At 42.4% G+C, this 21,399-nt stretch overlaps 1 long non-coding RNA gene across 1 annotated transcript in view; it reads left to right on the top strand.

Annotated features, from left to right (window-relative positions):
- Nucleotides 1-21,399, top strand: part of LOC120387465 — a 119,856-nt gene that overhangs the window by 28,910 nt on the left and 69,547 nt on the right. The window contains exons 2-3 of the long non-coding RNA XR_005590176.1: nucleotides 3,425-3,520; nucleotides 4,010-4,128. This is a non-coding gene — a long non-coding RNA (uncharacterized LOC120387465). The remainder of the gene's footprint in view (nucleotides 1-3,424; nucleotides 3,521-4,009; nucleotides 4,129-21,399) is intronic.

Raw genomic sequence — 21,399 nt, 5'->3', positions numbered from 1 at the left:
ATAGCTCTGCCTGTAAAGCCTGACTCATTGGTGCCACAAGACCAATTCTACAAATCTCTGCAGGAAAGAAAAAAATATCATTAATACATTAAAAACAACTACTACAATAGATCTTCTAAACATAAAAAATGTCTCAACTTTAAAGTCTTGGATTTCTACATCTCTGGACCTTCAAGGCCAAAAACAAATACTACATGTTGTTATGGGTAGGGCCCTACCAAATTCATGGTCCATTTTGGTGAATTTCATGGCCATAGGATTTAAAAAATCTTAAATTTCATGATTTCAGCTACTTAAATCTGAAATTTCATGGTGTTGTAATTGTAGGGGTACTGACCCAAAAAGGAGTTGTGGGGGGTGGGCTTGCAAGGTTATTGTAGGAGGACTGTGGTACAGCTACCCTTACTTCTGTGCTGCTGCTGGCGGCGGCGCTGCCTTCAGAGCTGGGCAGCTGGAGCCAAGCTCTGAAAGCATAGCTGCAGAGCTGGCCCTCAGTCAGCAGCTGCCGCTCTCTGGCTGCCCAGCTCCGAAGGCAGCAGCACAGAGGTAAGGGTGGCACGGTATGGTATTGCCACCCTTATATTTGTGCGGCTGCTGGTGGGGCGCTGCCTTCAGAGCTGGGTGCCCAGCCAACAGCCACGACTCTCCAGCCACCCAGCTCTGAAGGCAGTGCAGAAGTAACCTTGCAACCCCTCTTCAACTCTCTTTTGGGTCAGGACCTCCAATTTGAGAAATGCTGGTGTCCCCCCGTGAAATCTATATAGTATAGGGTAGAAGCACACAAAAGACCAGTTTCACAGGGGGAGACCAGATTTCATGGACTTTGATGCATTTTTCTAAATGGCCATGAATTTGGTAGACTCCTAGTTATGGGTTGAGTTAAACCTTGCTGAAAATGGTGGGTGTAGCATCCACCCTTCATTATAAATAAATGTAAGAAACAATTAAGCCCCTCTACGGAACCATGTAGCTAAAATTATAGCAGGGTCCACTCAGAACAGAAGGTCAGACTAGATGATCCAATGGTCTCTTCTGGCCTTAAACTTTATGACCATGACAAACCACAGGTACATATCACCACTCAAAACAAAGGCACGTGTGGGTTGCAGGGGTTTTGTTGGGTGTTATTTGGTGGAGAGGTGAGTGTGTGTCTGTCTCTATTGGAGAAGCACGAGAAGAAACAGCTGAGAGAGAAGCAGCAGAATGCAAAGGACAAGCACTGGGCATGTGGCCCTGAGAAAAGCCTAGAAGGAGAGAGAGCTTTTGGGTTAGGGGCTGGCTGGAAAGTGGTTTGGAACTGTGTGCAAGGAAACTGTCACCTGCTGTTTGATTCCTGTTGTGTTTAGGGAAACAGTAGTTGACACCCTTTTTATGAATAGACAGGATTGCATCAAAGAGACTTGACTCCAGCATCAGTTTCTCCTCTTAACCTTAACAACCCCTTGGATCCTGAACTTTGGCTAGCCTGTGACATAAAATAGGGGAAGCAATGCCATGTTGGAAAGCTGAAAAATTTCACGTTTGGGAAAGAAAGAAGGAAACATTTTTGGGGCAGATGTATTTTTTTAAAAAAAGGTATCTCTTTGAGGCTGCTTGGTAGTTTGGAGTGTTACGGTAAATCCTGGGTGGGATGGATTAGTGAGCAGAGTGCATGGGAGGTGGTCAAAGGTGCATGTTCAAATGCAGTTTTTCATGTGGGCTGTGCAGTTTATCACATTGCTATCCTGTGACCTGAAGAAGAGCTCCATGAAACTTGAAATTTGTTCCTTCTGCCAACAGAAGTTAGTCCAATAAAAGATATTACCTCACCTCCCTGTCTCTGTCATATGGTATAGGTTAAAACCACCATGTAAAGAATACACACAAGAAGCCATTTATAGGACACAAGTTGTATTGGTCCTACAAAAATTGGGAACTATGCCATATGTTCTTGAACATCCTCTACTGGCATTTCATTAAACTCTTTGTGTGTATATGGACATCTCTCATTTATAGAGCACTCCTATATCAGAGTATCCCTCTCTTTGTGTGAATTATAATTTAAACATAGGTTTTATTTTTTTTAGCATTTATGGTTAAGGGCATGATTTAAACTGAAAGTTGAAGGAAATTCTGAGGTTACATACCTTAAACCTCTCTATGCCTAGGGACTGCAGAAATCAGAATAGTAACACCACCTTACAAGTCAGACTTTGTTACCCTATAACATCTTCAGACAACTCTGTAAGACATTATTATTTAGTATTTTTATTATGGACAAAGACCCCATTGTGCTAGGCACTGTACAATCACAGAACAAAGAGTTGGTCCCTGTCCCAAAGAGTTTATAATCTAAGTAACTCTCAACTGTTAACCCTTCCAATTTGCTGATGTTATGGATTTCAATGCGGGAGCCCTTTATACTGCCAGAGTGGTAAAAGAAGCTTAAGTTAAATGAGAATCAAGCATATGCATGTATAATCACACAGGCCTTTATATCTTGATACATAACATATTTTAAAGAGGAAAATGCCCGTGATATCTTGCAGAACAGGAGAATACAATTATTGAAAAAGAAATTGATGCACAAATACTTCTTGTACTGTGGAGAGTAGGAACTAGCTATCTCTCTGTTTTGACCTCAGGCAGTGTCTTTTTCTTCCTCCATCCCATATCCCTGCTATCTGAATGCAAAGTCTTGCATAAAGCAATGAAAATATGCTGATTTGGAATTACATACTACAAGAACTTTACAGCTGCGTCAAATTATCTTGGCATACATATTTTTGGGGGTATATATGAAAATGTCTTTTATCATTTAATGCGATCATATGTTTTCTGAGGGAATTGAATTAGATAAATATTTACACAAAGAATTACTATATCAAGATACAGAGGTGTGTATAAATATATTTCACCAGAGAGCTTGCAGCAGAAGTCAGAAATATGGAGATTTTCAGACCTATCCACTCTTTTCCAATAGTCTGTGTCTGTTCCTTTAAGTTTTGTGGGAAGAATGTTGTCTCCGATGTCAAAATGTCTATCTGAAGAAAGGTCTTTAGTAAGCAGGTGAAAACATGCTAATTTTTTTTTTAAAGCTGAAGTGTCAGTGTGTAAGGACTGCTGAGGTTTACAATCAATATGGGTTTTATCAGATTCAATCGTGGGAGGGTGGAACATTTTTCAGCATTTCACATTTGACGGTATTTGCATAGGAAATAATTGTGTGTGTGCCAAAAGAGATCGTCCTGAGGACTTAGAGAGCTTGCAAACTAGGTCAGCCTCAAAGGCAGAAGTTCAGATTAATTGTCAAAACGTAACATAAAACTCCCTGATTCAGGTGTATGTGAGGGAATTAGAAAAAGCCTGTATATTTTTAAGGCATATTGAAATTTACCAATGTCACTTTTCAAATCACAAGAACTCTTCCTTTTTTTCCCATTAGACTGTAAAGGAAGTGGAGTTCAACGATACTTAACTGACCCATGTCTCACTCAGGTAACTCAGGAGGTGCTGATGCAGATGACTACTTCGATAGAAGGTAGGAGAATATTATAACAGCATCTCCTTCCAGTGAGAGTTTTGAACTCGTGTGTGTGTGTGTGTGTGTGTGTGTGTGTGTGTGTGTGTGTGTGTTACTGCCCTATAACAGATGAAATGTCAGATGTGCCTAACAGTGTGTGAGAGAAAAAGAGATACTAAACTGATAGGCTCTTGAAACATTCCTAATACGGATAATGTCACCCCCTACGGACTGCAGCCACAAATGGTATATGGTATGAACTCTAATCCTACTGTGGATAATACAGACACACATTTTAACAGCATTGTTGGTGATTAGTATTTGGAACATCTTACCAAGGGATGTGGTGGATTCTCTATTACTTGAATTCTTTCTAGATATGCTCTACTTCAATCACATGTTATTGGGCTTGGTGCAGGAATCACTGGGTGAAATTCTATGGCCTGTGAAAAAGGTCAGACTAGATGATCACAATGGTCCTTGAAAATCTATAAAATCTCTTTTCAGCTCAAAAGATGGGGACCTGTGTTTTTGGAACCTGACAACTCTCACGTCTTGTACAGTCTTGTAATCTGCTACCCTATCAAAACAATCAGATTGCTGTTTCCGCATGGAGCTCAAACATGGTATGTTAATGTCATCCTGCACCACAAAGGTCAGAGTAGACACTGCATGGTAGATTCCCCCAGAAATCCCACTGTTATGCACCACGCTGGGACAAAAATGCTGTTTGGTCTAGGAGAGGATGCATAAAGCTGGGCCCAGAGCCCATAAATTCCAAGCTTACTTCTTCAGGCCAGTCTCAATGACCATAATGATCCCTTCTGAGCTTAAAATCTGTGACTCTAGAAATAATGTAGTGGTTGCAAGTGAAGGAGAAAGAGTTATCAACATCCAAACACCCTCTCAGAGCCACAATAACTGAGCAATTCTCCTCCTGTTTCTTGCAGTCCCAGATGACAGTGTGTAAGGAAGTTCCTTTTAAACTCCACTGCTCCAGAGTGCCTGGGTATTCTGGATCATTTTGGAGGGGTTCTGGACCACCATGGGAATGTATGCATACATTCTGGATCGCCTTAGGAAAATGTGTTTGTGCGTGTGCATGCATGCAGGGGGATTCTGGATTGGTTTGGGGAGTGTGTTGTGTGTGGATACAGGGTGGGGGTTCTGGATCACCTTGGGAGGAACTGGAAGTTCTGGATTACCTTGGAGGTCTTTCGATCTCCTTGGAGGATCCAGTATGCTCAGGGGTAGGGATATTACAGAGCACTTGCCTTTAGATTCCTCATGTATCTGAAGGTATTTTTTCCCCCATTCAGAGAGACTCAGGGCCCAATTCAGAACAGGTGTAATTTTCACATCAATAAACGGCTATAAATTGGTGCCAGAGGGTGTAAGCAGTTACAGTTTATGTGGCAAAGGGGCATACGGACAGGGCTGTAGCAGGAAAAGTGCCCAACAGGAGGGTAAAAGGAGATGTAGGATAAGGCACATGGTGGGACCTGGGGATACTCTAGCTATGTCTTTTTCCTGCTTTGTGTGATTTCCAGCTGAGCTACCAGGGAGGGTTGTAGAACTGTAACGATTATTTCTATAATATGCTCTATAAATATCCTAAGACGTGGCCTGATTTTTAGAGATGCTGAACGCTTGCAGCTTCCGTTAGCTTCAGTGGGAGCTTTGGATGCAGCGCACTTTGGAAAATCTGGCCGATAGTGTAGCATTTTGACCTTTGTGAGATCACTCGTGGCAGGGCCGGGATAAGTATCGACAAATAAAACAAAGGTATATTTAGTCTTTGTCGCCTGTGCTCATGCTGAGTAGCCCCATAATCTGCAAGTGGCTGGGCTGGAATCAGATGACCGGTATGCAGAGGAAGGTTCTATGCAATGTGAGTAAGGAGTAGGAGCCAACACCTTGTCCTTTAGTAAGTGACATAACATTCAGTTTATGAAATATGGGCCTGATCCCGCGGTCCTATTGCGGGCAACCTTCCCTTCCCCCCCATCAATGGGGATGGATTTTAGGGGCACCCCTAAGTTCTTGCATATTAAAAAAAAATTTCTAGGCCACATTCTGCAAACACTTACGAGGGGGGTGAACTGTTGATAGCCCTGGGGAGTCCCACAGAAGGCACATAGCTCATGGTATTTAGGCACCTAACTCCCATTGATTTCAATGCCTTTGAGGATCTGAGCCATACCACTTACTACCCACTGGTGCTAAATGTTTGCAGAATCAAGCTGATAAATCAGACCTCTCTTCATGCCTCTCCTTTGCTGCCTCAGTCTTTACTGCTGCCACCCTGACCTCTCTAGCCTACTCTTCCATTTCCTTCCTCGGCTGCTGGTCCTGGATGGAATATTAATGAATCGAAGGCACCCTTAAAACTACTTTATATTTTTCCAAAGCTGGATTTTTTGGTCTCAAGTAACTCACTGGGAGTTACTAGGCCTGGTGTTCCTCCCACACTGCTGTTATCTGAGTTTAGTTCCGTTGACGTTAGTGGAGTTACTTCACGTGATGATACAAATGAGTGTGCGGTATTGTGATGGAGGCGGGGCACGCTGCCCCAGCTGAGGTACATGGGGCAGGCTGGGCCAAAGGGGCATGGGGGAAGACGGGCACACAGCTCCAGGGAAGATGCATGGGGGAGAATTAGCTGAAGGCACACGGAGGCGGCCGGGCGTGCTGCTCCAGTGACAGTACCTGGAAGAAGTCAGCTCTGCAGTTCCAGCACATTCTTATTTCCTGCTGACTAGATGCTTTTGCATGGGCAGAGGTGGGGGTGGGAGGGAGACTCAGCAGTAAAAAAGAAAAAAAAAACACCCTCTCTCTTCCCAGTGCTCCTTTCTCTTGTATTTATTTATTTATTTATGTTGTGCCGCCTGACAGCGATGATGGAACTGTCATGCTTTAGTGGCCACAGTCTCATGATCAGGCACCTGTTCTCTACAGTTTAATCTCTTTACTCCTTTTATATAGAGATTCTATATATAACCCCCAGCCAAACAAAATGTGAAGAAAAATCAAATCTAATTACATGCCATTGATTTCTTTCCAAATTTGCTTCTAATACACTTTTTGACTCCTTGATGTTTTTTTCCCCTTCTCCTTTCCTTTCCCCACTTCCATTCATTCAGCTGCAGCCTCCTCTCCTGAAAATGAGTTTCTATATTGCCTTGCATTGGACTTGCAGGACCGCGGAGCGTTTAGGGAATATGCAGATCGACAGGTTTTTGCTTTTAATAGGAAATAGGGATTCTCAGTGCGTTGAGGATTTTCATAAGGCACAGGTAGGACCTTGTAGGTTTCTGAAATTTTTTTTTTCCTTTTTAAACCTGACCTCTGCTTATGGGGTGTGCGGGGAACAGGAGCTGCTGACCATCAGCAGTTGCACTGAGCTCTGTTTATTTAACAGAATAACTTACCATGTACTTGGTGACATTAGTGCTTTTAGCAACTGAGACCAGCTGTTGGTTATCCTGGGGCTCTTGTGTTGCAGGTTTGGGGGCGGTGCGTGAGGGAAGATGACATCTGATTAAATTCTACTGTGTCAGCCTTTGCAAATTATCAGTCTACTCAATGTCTGTGCTAATATTTTTGCTATCTTGGATCTCGTGTTTGCCCAGCTTGTCTTTGTGCTTAGCTATGTATTTATTTATTTACTTGATCCCCGAGCAATTGAACGTGTTGCTCCAATAAAACCATTGAGAGCAGCGAGAGATATCTCTGCATTTGATAGCTGGTGAGTTTGCATGCTTGTGAAGCAGCTACTGAGGGTCTGTGACATTCACTCATCTGATCAGTCTTTTAAACCAGAACTCTCGCCGCTTGTTACATGTTAACGCAAATACATTTCAAGGAGGGGGGATGAGTATGGAAGGACAATTGTGTATGTTGTCAGTCTCTCAAGTCACTCATATGGAGTTTCAGAATCTGGCTAGCATGTTTTAAATGTTCAGTAACTGCTGTAATGAAAAGAGAGAGGAGAAGGAAGTAAATATTTGAATAGCTTTAGATACAATATATTTTTTCCCCTGACTTTCAGTTGCAATCGATCAAAAATAGTATTTGGGATGTCGATATAGTCTGTGTCAGGGTGTTTATTACTTGATTTTGAACACACCAGGGCATATTGATTTTGGCAGGGGGGGTGGGTGGTCTTGTGGCTACAGACCATAACTGGGAGTCAGGCAGGATCCATGTTCTATTCCCAGCGCTGCTAGGACTTCCTCTCTGTGCCACTGTTTCCCATACCTGAATTAAATGGGCTAATAATGTCAATGTATCTACTGGCATGTGTGTCATAAGGCTTATTTCATTACTGGATGTAGAGTGGTCTGAGATCCTCAAATGGAAGGTGCTCTGGAAGGGAAAGGGTATTGTTGTTTGTTTATTTTGAGTTTAGGATGATACTGGCTCTTCTTCGGGTTAGTAGCACCCACTCCTTGTCATATCAATTCTGGGTCCTGGAAGCTCTCACCTGGGTGCTATTTCATCTCCTTGCTCAGTCAGCGAACACTGGTTTTCACCCGTGCTTTGCTCTCCAGCTGGGTTTGCCCTTTGTGAGATGGACTCCTCTGCCCTTTGTGGTTGTCCGTGTGGAGAGGATGTATGTACGTACCAGGAGGGAGGCTTCACATTGCAAATTGTGGTGTTTTGAATTCTGAGGTAATGACTGGGAATTGCTCATGATTAGTCATTCTGGAGATCGAGCTCCCTGCAGATTAAAAAAACCACACTGAACCATGACTGACTTGCAAATGCCTTTTTTCTTTTCATTCCTCATTGAATTTCAGGTCACTAGCCTTATGAGCTTCCACAGTATATAAGTAGACTTGTCTAATAAACTAGATTAGTAAACAGGCATGATATGCAGCTAGGCGAAGGCAATTCAGATGGTTGATGTAGCTAAACTTCCCAAAGCCTGATGTTATGCGTGACAATGAAAACTTCGTCAGATGGAACATGAGACAGCGCATCCCCTACACCCAGCCACCCACCCACCTGCCACCCTATATAATGCAAAGGGCACCATCGGTTCTGGTGGTGGTGGCAGGCATTTCAGTGGTTTGTGTGATACATAGGTTGCATATTCCTGTTTAAAAAGGAACAAAAAAAGAAGTCAGGTTTAAAGAATTTCCCTGCATAGCCATCCATTGCTGCATGTTTTTAAAGCCTGGATGTTGTGTTTAATCAATCCCTTGCTATTGTCTGCCAGCTGATGTGTAAGGAAAGGGCGCACAGGACCCATTTAGAAGAAATAAATAACACTGCTCCTCCTGCACAATGCAAGAGCTGTTTATTGTGGGAACTGTAAAGAGTAATGATTGTGCAAGCCTAGAAACACTGTGCCCATGTGTGCATCAAAGCTCAGTAACCCCCACCTAACATTCTAATCTTCAGGTGCTCAGCGAGCCCCAATAAATGGTGGTTGATTATACCTGGGTCCTAGCAGCTGTATTTATTTGTACTGAACAGTGGGTCTCACGGGGTATGTCTAAGTGATTTTTCCTCAATATGGTGGACCTATTAACTTTGTTCAGCAGCTGAATAGTTGGACACAGAAGTTCAGGTCACTGGGCAGCAGCTTCAGCCATAGCTTTTTCTTGAACATCAATATATTGAATATATTTTAATCTGGATGCCTGGGAACTAAATACTTTCTGGGTATAATGCTGAAAACATGGCTTGTCTTAAAGGTCATCCTGTTATAGCATTACAGGAGTGTTGAATTAGACCTCTTCAGAGTTCTTCACACCATCTAGCACAGGGATCGGCAACCTTTCAGAAGTGCTGTGCCGAGTCTTCATTTATTCACTCTCATTTAAGGTTTCGCGTGCCAGTAATATATTTTAATGTTTTTAGAAGATCTCTTTCTAGAAGTCTATAATATATAACCAAACTATTATTGTATGTAAAGTAAATAAGGTTTTTAAAATGTTTAAGAAGCTTCATTTAAAATTAAATTAAAATGCAGAGCCCCTTGGACCAGTGGGCAGGACCTGGGCAGTGTGAGTGCCGTTGAAAATCAGTTCATGTGCCGCCTTCGGCACGCGTGCCATAGGTTGCCTATCCCGATCTAGCAAATTGCTTGGTATATGAATGAAAGGACTTAAACTGGAGTTGCATTGGATTTTGTTTAAATATTTCTACAGAAATAACAGGCTGAAATGTTCAAACCGGGATGCCTCATGTCAGATTCCTAAATCCATATCTAGTCATCTAAATATAACTGCCTGATATTCAGAAATGCTGCATCCCATTGAATTCAATGGGAGTTAGATGCCCAATGGCTTTTGAAAATCCCACTAGATACCTAGGTGCAGTTTTACATGCCTAAATAACTTTGAAAATCTGCCCCAAAGTCACTTAGGAGCCTAAGTTCCAATGGGAGTTAGGTTCCTAAGTGGTTTAGGGACTTTTGAAGATGGGACTTTGGCTGCTATGTGACACGTTTTTGAAAATGTTACTTCTTTTTTTTTTTAAAAAGCCCCAAACAAACAAAAAAACCCCAACCTCATCTGCGAGTTGATCCATCATACAGTGATATGGGTGAAAAATAGAAAAGTTAAAAGCAAAAGAGACATTATTATTTAGCCAACTTTTTCACAAAAGTGGGTTCATTTTTACATTCATAATGAAAAGCAGGAACCCCCCCCCATTTTGGTTGTAGTTTTTTCACATCTTAAATATTTCACATGCTTCTAATCAACAGCTGCTACTTCTGGTGAGGCTTGTTAATTCCGGAGCAGCATTGTAACCACAACCTGAGTGAGACAAGAGCAGACACTTGTTATGTAGGCAGCAGTCCATCCCAAAACTGCCTGGTCTGTGCCAGCACTTGGAGCCTGATCCAAAGCCCACTGAAATAGTTGGAAATAGTCTCATTATCTTCAATAGGCTTTGGATTAGCCTTGTGACACTAGGCAGCACAACCTGTGTTTAGTTAGTCTGGGAGCTAAAAAGTCAGCGAGAACGCCAGCTGCCCAATGCCCTCAATTAAAACCCTTTTATGTTCATTCCACAAGGTGGTGTTGGGGTGGAGGTTACCAAAAGGTCTCATCCCAGGACTGCACCATGGTAATCCATGCAGCCTATAGTATATCTAGTCTGTTGCACCCCTGTGATAAATCAGCTATTCACCTAACACAAGAGAGGAAGACTTCTGGGCTTAAAGCAAGCTAGTATTTTCTCTCCCCACATGTGAAGGTTGGTTTCCCTGCGTGTTTTATACCTATTTTGCCTCTTGTTGTGCTGCAATACTGTAAATGCTAAAAATAGGATAGGCCTGGTTAAGGAAATAACAGGGGACAAAAAAGCAGCCCCTTAGCAATTTCGAGCCAGCCAGTGTCCTTGAATTTTTTCTTACAGCTCTGTATAAAACTAAACAGTTGCCCCACAGACTTTTTTAGGGACATTGAATACTGCAGATTTTCCTGATGTATCACAATTACAGAGACCACTGTTCTAAATGATTCAGTGCTGAGCCACCGTGAGAGTTTGCAGACCATTTCATTGCCCTCATTTCTTACCTGTAGTCAGGTGCTCTGTGGCTTACACCTCTACTCCGCTGTCTAAAACATAGAGATGAAGCTGATGAGAGTCGTTACTTTTTAAGGTGATGTTTGCATGCCACCTTGGTGGTATTTTAGCATTGCATTTAACAACCTTTTAGTGTTTATATCACGAATGGGATTCTTTTTTGTTTAACCTGTTTCTCAGAGGGGCAAAGTCTCGTTAAATGTGGCGGACCTATTAACTTTGTTCAGCAGCTGAACAGTTGGGCACAGAAGCTCAGGTCACTGGGCAGCACCTTCAGCTATAGCTGAAAGACTTCCATGAGTGGAAAGGCTTCCATTGACTTCAATGGGAGTTAAATTAAGCTGCATGTGCCTAGAAGACATTGTCCATGCCACAATTTGGTGCAATTTAGCAGGAGGTGTTCTTTCTACCCATGAGAGATCTAGGAAACTAGGCAGGAGCTACTGCATGTCAAGTGGTCTGAGGGGCTTAAGAACAGAATGGAATAATACGAGATGATATAGGTCAGGACTGAGATACACTTACGTGAGGTAAGTTATTTTTTTTTATAGCATTTGATCATGTTCAACCTTGCTGTTAAGTGTAGGCACCTCAACACATAACATATACTCATGAGTGCTGAAAGAAATTAAGAAGGAAAATGTGTAATTGTGTGTTCGTGTATGTATTTGTTTACACAACAGGCCTCTTAGGTCTGTGCTCGGAGAAATATTGAGCTGAGTTCCTGTAGTTCTTTACAATATATGGCTATAAGAGACTGGCCAGATTTATAGTTTAAGAAGAAATATTTAGGCCTAAGACAGTTCAGTTGTGTTAATTATGAAAATCTAAAGATAATCTATATTTAATGTCAATTTTTTGTCAAATTGACTAAAGAATGAGGAGAATATATGCACGTGATGACATTTAAATGAAGAACAAGGTGCAATTAAACTCCTAAATGTACAGTAGACTAATTGGGAGAGAATGACAAATATAGTTATCATCAGCGACTAATTAGGGACCCGCTTTAGCTTTCTTTGCTTGATTAATCTTGACTAGGTGTTAATAAGTTATGTGGGACTGGCTGTAACTTGTGAATAGACTGTTTGTTTCTCTGAGTAGTATGGCGGAAAGGTGTTTTACATTTGAAATGTGCAAGAATTGATGTTGGGTTTTTATGTTCTCTTAAAATATTTTTTCATATGTAATTTGTCTGGTTTGTTAGGTGGGAAATATTGCAATGATTGTGACGGGATCCCCGGGGTGCAGCCTGGAACTGTGGGATCACTGTGCCCCCTTAACGTTCTCCAGCCTGGGCTGTCTCTCACAATGCCTTGCTAGTGACAAGCAGCAAACCCCTCCAGGCGCTGGGATCACTCAGCACAACCGCATGTGGAGCCCCACACCCAGCTGGATTGCATGAATGCTCCCAGAGCCACTCATGAATCACACAGAGAAGGGCACCAGCCAGATCCCCCCAGCTCCCAGCACTGTACCTCAGGAATATACTGTCTTGCACTGCTCAAGATGGGCAGCGCAAATTTATTAATTGGTTCACCACTTTATCAATGGAAAGTGGATATACACCAGCCTTTGCAAACCTGAGCAGTTTTGCCACACACTTCATACATACTCACTGGTAAAGATAAACAGTAAAACATTTTTGCAGACTACAAAAGCTAGATTTTAAGTAGCAAAGAGTCCTGTGGCACCTTATAGACTAACAGACATTTTGGAGCATGAGCTTTTGTGGGTGAATACCCACTTCGTCGGATGCATGTAGTGGAAATTTCCAGGGGCAGGTATATATATATGCAAGCAAGAAGCAGGCTAGAGTTAACGAGGTTAGTTCAATCAGGGAGGATGAGGCCCTCTTCTAGCAGTTGAGGTGTGAAAACCAAGGGAGGAGAAACTGCTTTTGTAGTTGGCAAGCCATTCACAGTCTTTGTTTAATCCTGAGCTAATGATGTCAAATTTGCAGATGAACTGAAGCTCAGCAGTTTCTCTTTGAAGTCTGCTCCTGAAGTTTTTTTGCTGCAGGATGGCCACCTTAAGATCTGCTATTGTGTGGCCAGGGAGGTTGAAGTGTTCTGCTACAGGTTTTTGTATATTGCCATTCCTAATATCTGATTTGTGTCCATTTATCCTTTTCTGTAGAGACTGTCCAGTTTGGCTGATGTACATAGCAGACGGGCATTGCTGGCATATGATAGCGTATATTACATTGGTGGACATGCAGGTGAATGAACCTGTGATTATAAGATTTTAAGTGATTATAAGTGATAGGCAAAAAGTCAGAGTTAGTTACCAAAATAAAATAAAATGTAAGCACAGAGTCTAAACTCTTACTCCTATTAGACTGGACAACATCTAGATTAAGCAGTTTTTCTCACCCCACTGGATATTGCAGTTCATAGTACACAGATTTCACCCTTGAACCTGGGCTAGTCTCCTCAGTTGGAGTCTTAAGTCTTCTCAGTGTCCTTGTTGCTTGCGGCATAGGTGGGGGCAGGAGAAAGGTGAAGGTTACCTCCCCTGTCATGGTCTCTGTAGAGCTAGTATCTGGGTGCCTCCCAAACCCACAGCATATTTTAGTGAAAACCATACAACACAATTCCTTAACATCATATGCACCAAAGATGTACATATTTAGATAGAACGGTGACTTTCAGCCAATCATAACCTTTTCCCTGACACCTCACACGGCGTGCCCTGCCTGCAGGGAGAAGTTGTCTAATCTGTAGACTAATTCCATTTCCTTGGCCCACTCCTCATGCTCTCTGTAGAGACTTGTCAGTTGTGGTTTTATGGCCTGATCAAAAGCCCACTGAACTCAGTGGAAAGACTCCCATCGACTACAGTGGGCTGTGGATCAAGGCCTAAGTGGTTTGTAAACCTGTCCCTTAGGAATGGGACTGGGACCATCAATTCCTTTCATATAGGCCACCAAGCTGTTGTCAGATATAAACAAATTCTCAGCTGTTACCTACCTGGGCTGGATTTGTACCAATCACCTAGAGGCAATCTCTTCTTTTTCTCTTCTACACTCTTTTTGTCCTTTGATTATCTTCTCCTTATTGCTGACTCTGACTAACTAAGTTGAGGTTCATTGATTAAAGTTTAAAAGCAGGTTCAGTATTTTATATTCTGTTTATAAACCCTCAAGACATATTTATAAGAAGGGGGTGGTGGTGGGAAAAAAAGGAAATACTTGAAGCGCCTGAGATATCTGAATGAATTTGTTTTTTTCTCATTTCTAGCAGAATGTTTCAGTGACACACAGGCTGTTAATGTCCCCGCATCGGACACATTGCTTGTGTCAACTTTGTTAAGCCATTGAACAATTAAATTAGGTTTGATTCCACGATAAGCCAATTCTTAGTGCGTGGTGGGAGAAAAATTATATTAGCTTTTGCTTCGTTCAAGGTGAGAGAACATACCAAAAACTACCCAACTTGTAACACTAGATCAACTCTGTTGACATATCCATTGTCTCTGAGATTTACGCTCTTATCTTTTGCATTGAAAGGTAAGAATAATAGTAAAATCTTAATGCTGTGTTCTATGTATAATACTGTACATAAACGAATGACATGACATGGGAGACAGATAAATCACCATTGTATTCAGACAATAATCTGCAGGAGACAGAATAACACATGAGTTCTGCGAGCATGAATATGTGCGTGGGAAAACATGGTTTTACAGTCCAAGTTGTTTTTGTTTTTTACTAGTATATAATGAATGACTCGTTGCAGCATAAGTCCCATTGACAGCACTGTTCCAGCATGGCTGTTGCTAGCAGGGTTGTAATAAAATTTCAGTGTCCAGTGTGGTCAGGGAGTATTTTCCCTCCCAACAACTGTGCAAGCTAAAATCATGCTATAGACTACTAGACTTCCCCGCCAGGAAGTCGATAGCAGGCTATCTTATCATCCTTGTAACACGGTTTGTAACCATGTTAAGTGGGGATGCGAACTGTGTTGCAACTGTGTGAGGCTTTAACTGTGCTAGAAAACAATTAAAAGTTCGTGTGTCTCCAGGTCAAACTCTTTAAACATCATTCCTACCATACTGAATACTTTAGTGAGGAAAAAGAGTAGAATTCATCTGCAATGGTTGATTAAACTCTGTCACATGGGGTAAAAGTGACAGGCTGTCTGTTAAGGTGCCCACTGAAATGGGGAACTCATGGAGGAGGAAGGTGTATATGAAAGGGAAACAGTAAAGTCTCTTGAAAAGTCACCCTGCCTTCTGCTTTGTGAGTAGCTGGTGCAAAATATAGCTTGATTTCCCCTAGTGGAGGTGTCTTCCCCAACACCCTCCATAAAATAGTAGCCATGATCTCTGGGGAAAAAAGGGAAACCAGGTTTTATAAATAGGAGCTTTTCTTGGAACACCTTTTCAGTATGGTGTGGAGGAGGATTCCTGTGCTTTCGAGAATGCTTTTTGGTTTGTCACCCAAAAGAAGATGATTCCAGACTTGCTCAAACTGCAAGATCTCCACCTGAATCCAGATTTTGAGCAGCCCAGAGTCTGTGTGTGTTAAGATCTTGGCAGTGCTTTTTATCTGAAGGATTCGGTGATTTTTATGAAAAACAGGAGGCCACTCATGATTTGTAAATGGAAAGCCACAGAGTACAAGTATATAAATCCAGAAGGAATCATCCTGTTCCTCACGCAATGGAAATGCCATTTCATATGTTTTCTAAAAGGAGGGAGCTGAATTTTATTTCCTATTCCTTACCTTTCCTAGACAAGGCATTGCCCTCCTATTCTACTCCTTTCTTGGCTCAGTCTGCTTGCTTTTTAATCCTGTTCCAGAAACTCGCCCTTTGTTTCCTGTAGGAGTTGTCATTAATATGGCTTCTTCAGCTCAGATTGGCTGTGGGGAAAGCCAGTAGCACCAACAGCTGGTGTTCTAGTCACAGCCAGCAAGCGTCTCTGGGGTCTACACCACAGACCACCCTCATTGTGAGGGAATCACCTGCATTGCTGTGTGCAGTTTCCACTGCTCTGGAGTCTGAGTCCAAATCTTCCCTTTTCACATTCACAAATCCTCCTGTGGACAGGACAGACTGGTGCCCTAACAGACCCCAGACTTCACTGTATGTTTGTAGGGCTTCATTCAGTGGTGTGAAGTGTCGTGTTGAGGTTCTCAGGCAGAAGGTATTGGAGAAGTGCCAGACATTGTAATGAATCCGTGACCACTTAGGACCTTCACTACGCTGCACCACATGGCCACTTCCCCTGCTTCAAAAGTACAAGCATCTACCACTTGAGCTTGGGGAGAACCTTGGTTAGCAGTATGAGGACCGTGACCCAGCTGAATGGCTCCGATTCCACTCAGCAGCGGGCCCACCAGCCTTTTCATTGGAGTATTATATTATCACTGGGAAGCAGTAGCATATGTTTTAAAGCAGCTATATGAGCAAGGTTGCAACTTATATTTTCAGTAGCTTCCTCGGGTTGCGATTGGGCCTTTCTCTCCCTTTTCTCAGTGAAGCATTTAAAAGAAAAAAACAACAACATTCTGTTTCTTGCTTGCACAGAAAGCAGGATCAGCCCCTCTCCCACCATGTCTGCTCGGACTCCATAAGCATGGATTCATGCTTCTGGGCCAGGATGCTGAGTTCATGTAAACTGGTGTATCTCCACTGAAGTCGATTGACACGAGCTGAGGATGTGACTGCTGTATGCAGTGAAAGAAACAAGTGATAATGAAGTGATCTTACCAATACTAGTCAGGCCTGATCTCTCTCTCAGGCCTTGTCGATACCTCTTTGATTATACCGGTATAATTAAAGCAGTACAACCCTCCCAGTGTGGATCTAGTTATACCAGTATAAACTGCGTTTATATCAGTGTAGCTTATTCCTGCATGGGAAGGGTAATAAGCGATACTGGTATAAGGCATCTTTATACCAGTATAACTGCATCCACAATTGTACCAGTATAACTATATTGGTAAAAAAAACCAACAACCCCAACAACATACACCCCCCAACTGACACAGTTATACCAGTACAAAATCTGTATATAGACCAGCCTCATTTCCCTGCTGCCCTTATGACAATGGTTACATCATGTCAGATAAGACTGGGGTTAGATCTTTAAAAGCCCCTGTATTTTTAAATCTTACAAGAACCGGTGCTTTGGTATCAGGTGTAATTCAACAGAGAAATTTGGCTTTTATTTTGTTTTATTTTATTTTATTGTTAGTTAATAGAGGCTGGGTCCACTTTTCACTTTCCCTCCCACCTTCATCATGTCCATCATCACTTCACTACCCTCCTTGTCCTTAGCATTTATTCCTTAGGAACTTGCAGAGCCCCAGAAACGAGGAGGGGAAGGGGAATAATGTTTTTTTATTAAAAAAAAAATTAAGTCCTGTGTATTGCTTAAATGTGTTTCTCAAATGTCTTCAGTTCTCCCCACCCCCTTCCGTCTCTCCTTTGCTGGCAAGGAGAAGATGCGTCTGACAGATCTAATGCTGTTTTTCTCAGAAACAATTCAAACCGGTGGTAAGAGAGCAAATCCATTACCGTGTGGAGGATGAACTTAGCTCAGTCACCATGGAAACACTGGCCGGGCAATAGTGCCATTCTCGTGTGCAGAAGTCCCGTTGACCTCACTTAGAATTATTACCTTTAGCCAAATAAAATAATTTGTGTTAATAAAGAGACCATTTTCCCTCGGCTTCCAAGCGAGCCTTCCCCAGAAGGCAGAGTGACTCCTTAATTACACTTTTACTGCAAAGTGATTAATGTTCAATATGTGATACTCCGTTTAAATAAGTCACTTATTAACACCTTTAATATGTTTTAATTTTTTTTCCTTCTCTGTCAAATTAGCAGGCCAAGCTTATGGACTGTAGTGTAGGTGTCCATGTCTGCATCTCGCACTGAGGAAATAGTTAACGCAAAGCACTAGGTGGCGCTGTTATATTAGTCAATATCCCTTTTGTGGGCTGGCATTAGAGGCTGGAACAGAAGAAGCTGCTCAGCAGGGTGGGATTGGTAAGGAAGGGCAATGTTCTGCTTTGTATTTCACAACACCAGGCTTCAAAAATGTATCCAAACCTGCACCATATCCCTATTATTAGGTGACCAGAACGCCCATCTCCGGTCAAAGCACTGTAAGACTCTCCAAGCTACCCCTGCCTGAGCTGAATGATTTTAAAGACCAGAAGGCCAGTATTTAAAAACAACAACAACAACGCAAATGACCCATACTCAAAACCCCTATAACCCTGGACACTAAACCAAATGCATTAAAATGGGCATTAAAACAGAAATGTTGAGTGGAAAGAACTGAACTTCCACTGAAACGGGCAAACAATAGTGATCTGAAAATAGAAAGTCATCTTCCATGCACCGTTGTTGTTTTCTGCCATGAGGGCTTCATAGGGGGATGATCTGTAATAAGCAGAGGGAGAATTAAGCTTGGAATGTTGGTGACCGTGCTGACTAGAGGATTAGGAAAATGCAAAGGAGTGATGGGAATGTCAGTGACAACTGGTGAAAGGTTAAAGCAGGACAGGCAGTAAGATAACAGGTGATGGGTATGTAGGCGAGAGCATGTCTTGAGTAGCATATGGGGTTAGTGTCGCAGGAAGAGGATGTAAAGTGAAATGACAAAATACTGAGTGCCTGAGAGAGAAATTAGAAAAGATGCACCTGTCATGTCATCCTGGGCTGGGCTGATAGGAGATGCATTCAGTTACTTTGGGATCTCAGTGAATCATTTGAAGGATATGTTCCCCAAGGAAGGGACTGTGTTTTCCTATGCATTTGTACAGCACCTAGCCTGATGGGGCCCTGATCCTGACTGAGGCCTCTGGTCAGCACTATAATATAAATGTTAAATATTAGTACAAAGGCATAATCAATGCAGACATGAATGGAACACGCACAGTCTTTCTTAAGACAGGGATTCATTCTAGTCCAGTGTAAGTGGAGTTATATGTGTTCATTCAGAGTCAGTGAGCTGGGAAAATCCGGCCCAGAGTGTTTACAGGGAACCGAGCTTTAGAAACCAATACCCTGATTCTGCTTTCACACTAGGTTTGCACCACTAAAGAGCCATTGTCCAGATCAGGGCACTTTTCCAGTTTCCCCCAGCTGAGGATCAGGCCCAGTAACTTGAATGCAGTCACCCCATATTCACACTGGCGTCAGTGAGAGCACAATCACACTTTTTGGTGCAAATTAAAAAGGAGGCAAATAACATTTGGTATTACTCACCAAAACATGGGAATATAATTCTCACCTAAAGTTGTTTATTATTTTAAAATTCTTTCTTTACTAAAGTACCTGCTGAATAGCAGTTCAGATTGGTTCATTTCCTCACTATCAGCAAACTCCATTCCCTTTTCTGTGTATAATAAGGAGGGATGGTCATGTTGGCCAAATTGAGAAACGTACTGTAGCAAGGCAAAAATACTAAGCAAACTCAGATGAAAAGCCCAGTGTTTGTTCTTTCACTGATAGCTATGGCTATCAATGGGGGTTGCAGGTGATCGAAACCCATCCAGATTAGTTCCATAGTGACTTCCAGCCAACTGGCCATCTCCTCTTCCTCCAACATATCTTTAGTACGTGATTAACAGGTTAACAGTGGGATCTGTGATATCTTGAATTCCTCCTCCAGCTGATTTGCTACCTCAAATGACTCCTGTTCCATTCGTAGCAGTTGCTACCAGGTCCACAACCCTACACCTTTCCAGTCTGTAGCATCTTTCCAATGCCTTAATGTTCTTCTGGGGGCAGATCTTTAGCTGGGGTAACTTGTCATAGGGCCATTGAAATCAGTGGCGCCATGCCAATTTACACCAGCTGTGAATCTGTCCCATGGTGTCTGTGGGGATAAATCTGACCCTGCTGTGTATATGTGGTGAGCATATCTCCTTCTATTCTGCATTCCTCGTGTGCCTTCAAAGGGCCAAGTCTCAAATGCACAGAGGACCTAACGTGGGGCTGGAAGGAGATGATACCTTCCCTTGTTCTGAGACAATTTTGGCCAAAGGGGTTGACTAAGTGTCCCTTTCATTTCTCTATGGGAAAGACGTGGTGGGGAGGGTGTTGTGGTTTTATCTGCTTTGCAGCAAGAATCCTAGGAATAAAATATGCCACATTTCAGGAAATGCATGAAAAACAAGAATGTGGAGACAGCTTGTGGGGCCTCTGGTGTCAGTTCTAGGGTAGATGAATGTGCAAGTCCTTGCACGTCTTGGTACCTGTTATGACAGAGGGGTAAGGAGCATTGAGAAGGCTGCTGTCTTGTGTTCTAATTCTCCTGTTGATGTGTGTTATTTCAATTCACATTCAAGCAAGTTACACACACGTATCAAGACAATTCTGGACCTCAGATACTTGGGTACAGTTCAATGGGAATTGCATGTGTGTAAATGAAGGCAGAATTTGGCCCATAGAAGAGAGACTAGATGCCCCTGAGGAGTGGGCGGGCTGAAATAAGAAGGCGTTAGTGGCTACTCAGAACCAATAGGGAATTTCTGACTACTGCTCTTATCTCTCTGGTATGAAAGGAAAGGAAGAATACCTTACGGTAGGACTGTGTCTCTTCAAGGAGAATAAAGGGGAGGAGTTCCTGGGGCTGGAGGTGTGTCACGCACAGGATAATACACTGTAGATTTGCATGTAAGCAGTGTTAAAGAAGCTACAGTGTAGTATTTGAGCCTGGTTAGAACAAGAGATGAGCCAGAATCACATCCCTAAATCTGAGCATCTGTGAACTTTGGGGAAATTTTGATTCAGGTTTGGATCCAAACTTTCCAGTTGGCCTATGTCACCATAATGGACCAAATGAAAACGCTGGATCCAAAACCATCCCCAGCGTCTGGGGAAATTTAGATCTGGGTCTGAACTTTGTCGTTTGGCCCAATATCTAGCGGTTGATGTGTTCATCACACAGTGTATGTAACCTAAAGTGCTCTAGGGTAAACCTGAGAGAGCCTGTGGGTTTACAGTGGCTATATAATTTTATGTGATTATCATATAAATTAGAGATGGGGGGGAAAAAACCTGTTAGGTCACCAGTGCATAATGGGTTGGGACTTTGATGTCTAGGAGGATAAGAGGAAAAATGATGCTTTTGTATTGTTCTAAAGAGAGGGATGGTCTTGCCACAAATTGAATGCATGTCAGTCCCACAATTCAGTCCTCTTTGCCATACCTAACATGGCAAAAAACGCTCTTACGCAGCCTTAATGGAATATGCTAACACTGCTCAGGAGATTTTCCCTGCAGCCAAAAGCAGCTCTTCATAGATGGGATGATGATGTTGTTCCGAAAGAGGCAAAACAAATGTACATCTAGACAATGCAACCCACAACTGCAATGCAGGAC

This window comes from Mauremys reevesii, linkage group 20 (genome assembly GCF_016161935.1).
Source record: "Mauremys reevesii isolate NIE-2019 linkage group 20, ASM1616193v1, whole genome shotgun sequence".
NCBI lineage: Eukaryota > Metazoa > Chordata > Testudines > Geoemydidae > Mauremys > Mauremys reevesii.
This window is presented reverse-complemented; position numbering and strand designations above follow the sequence as displayed.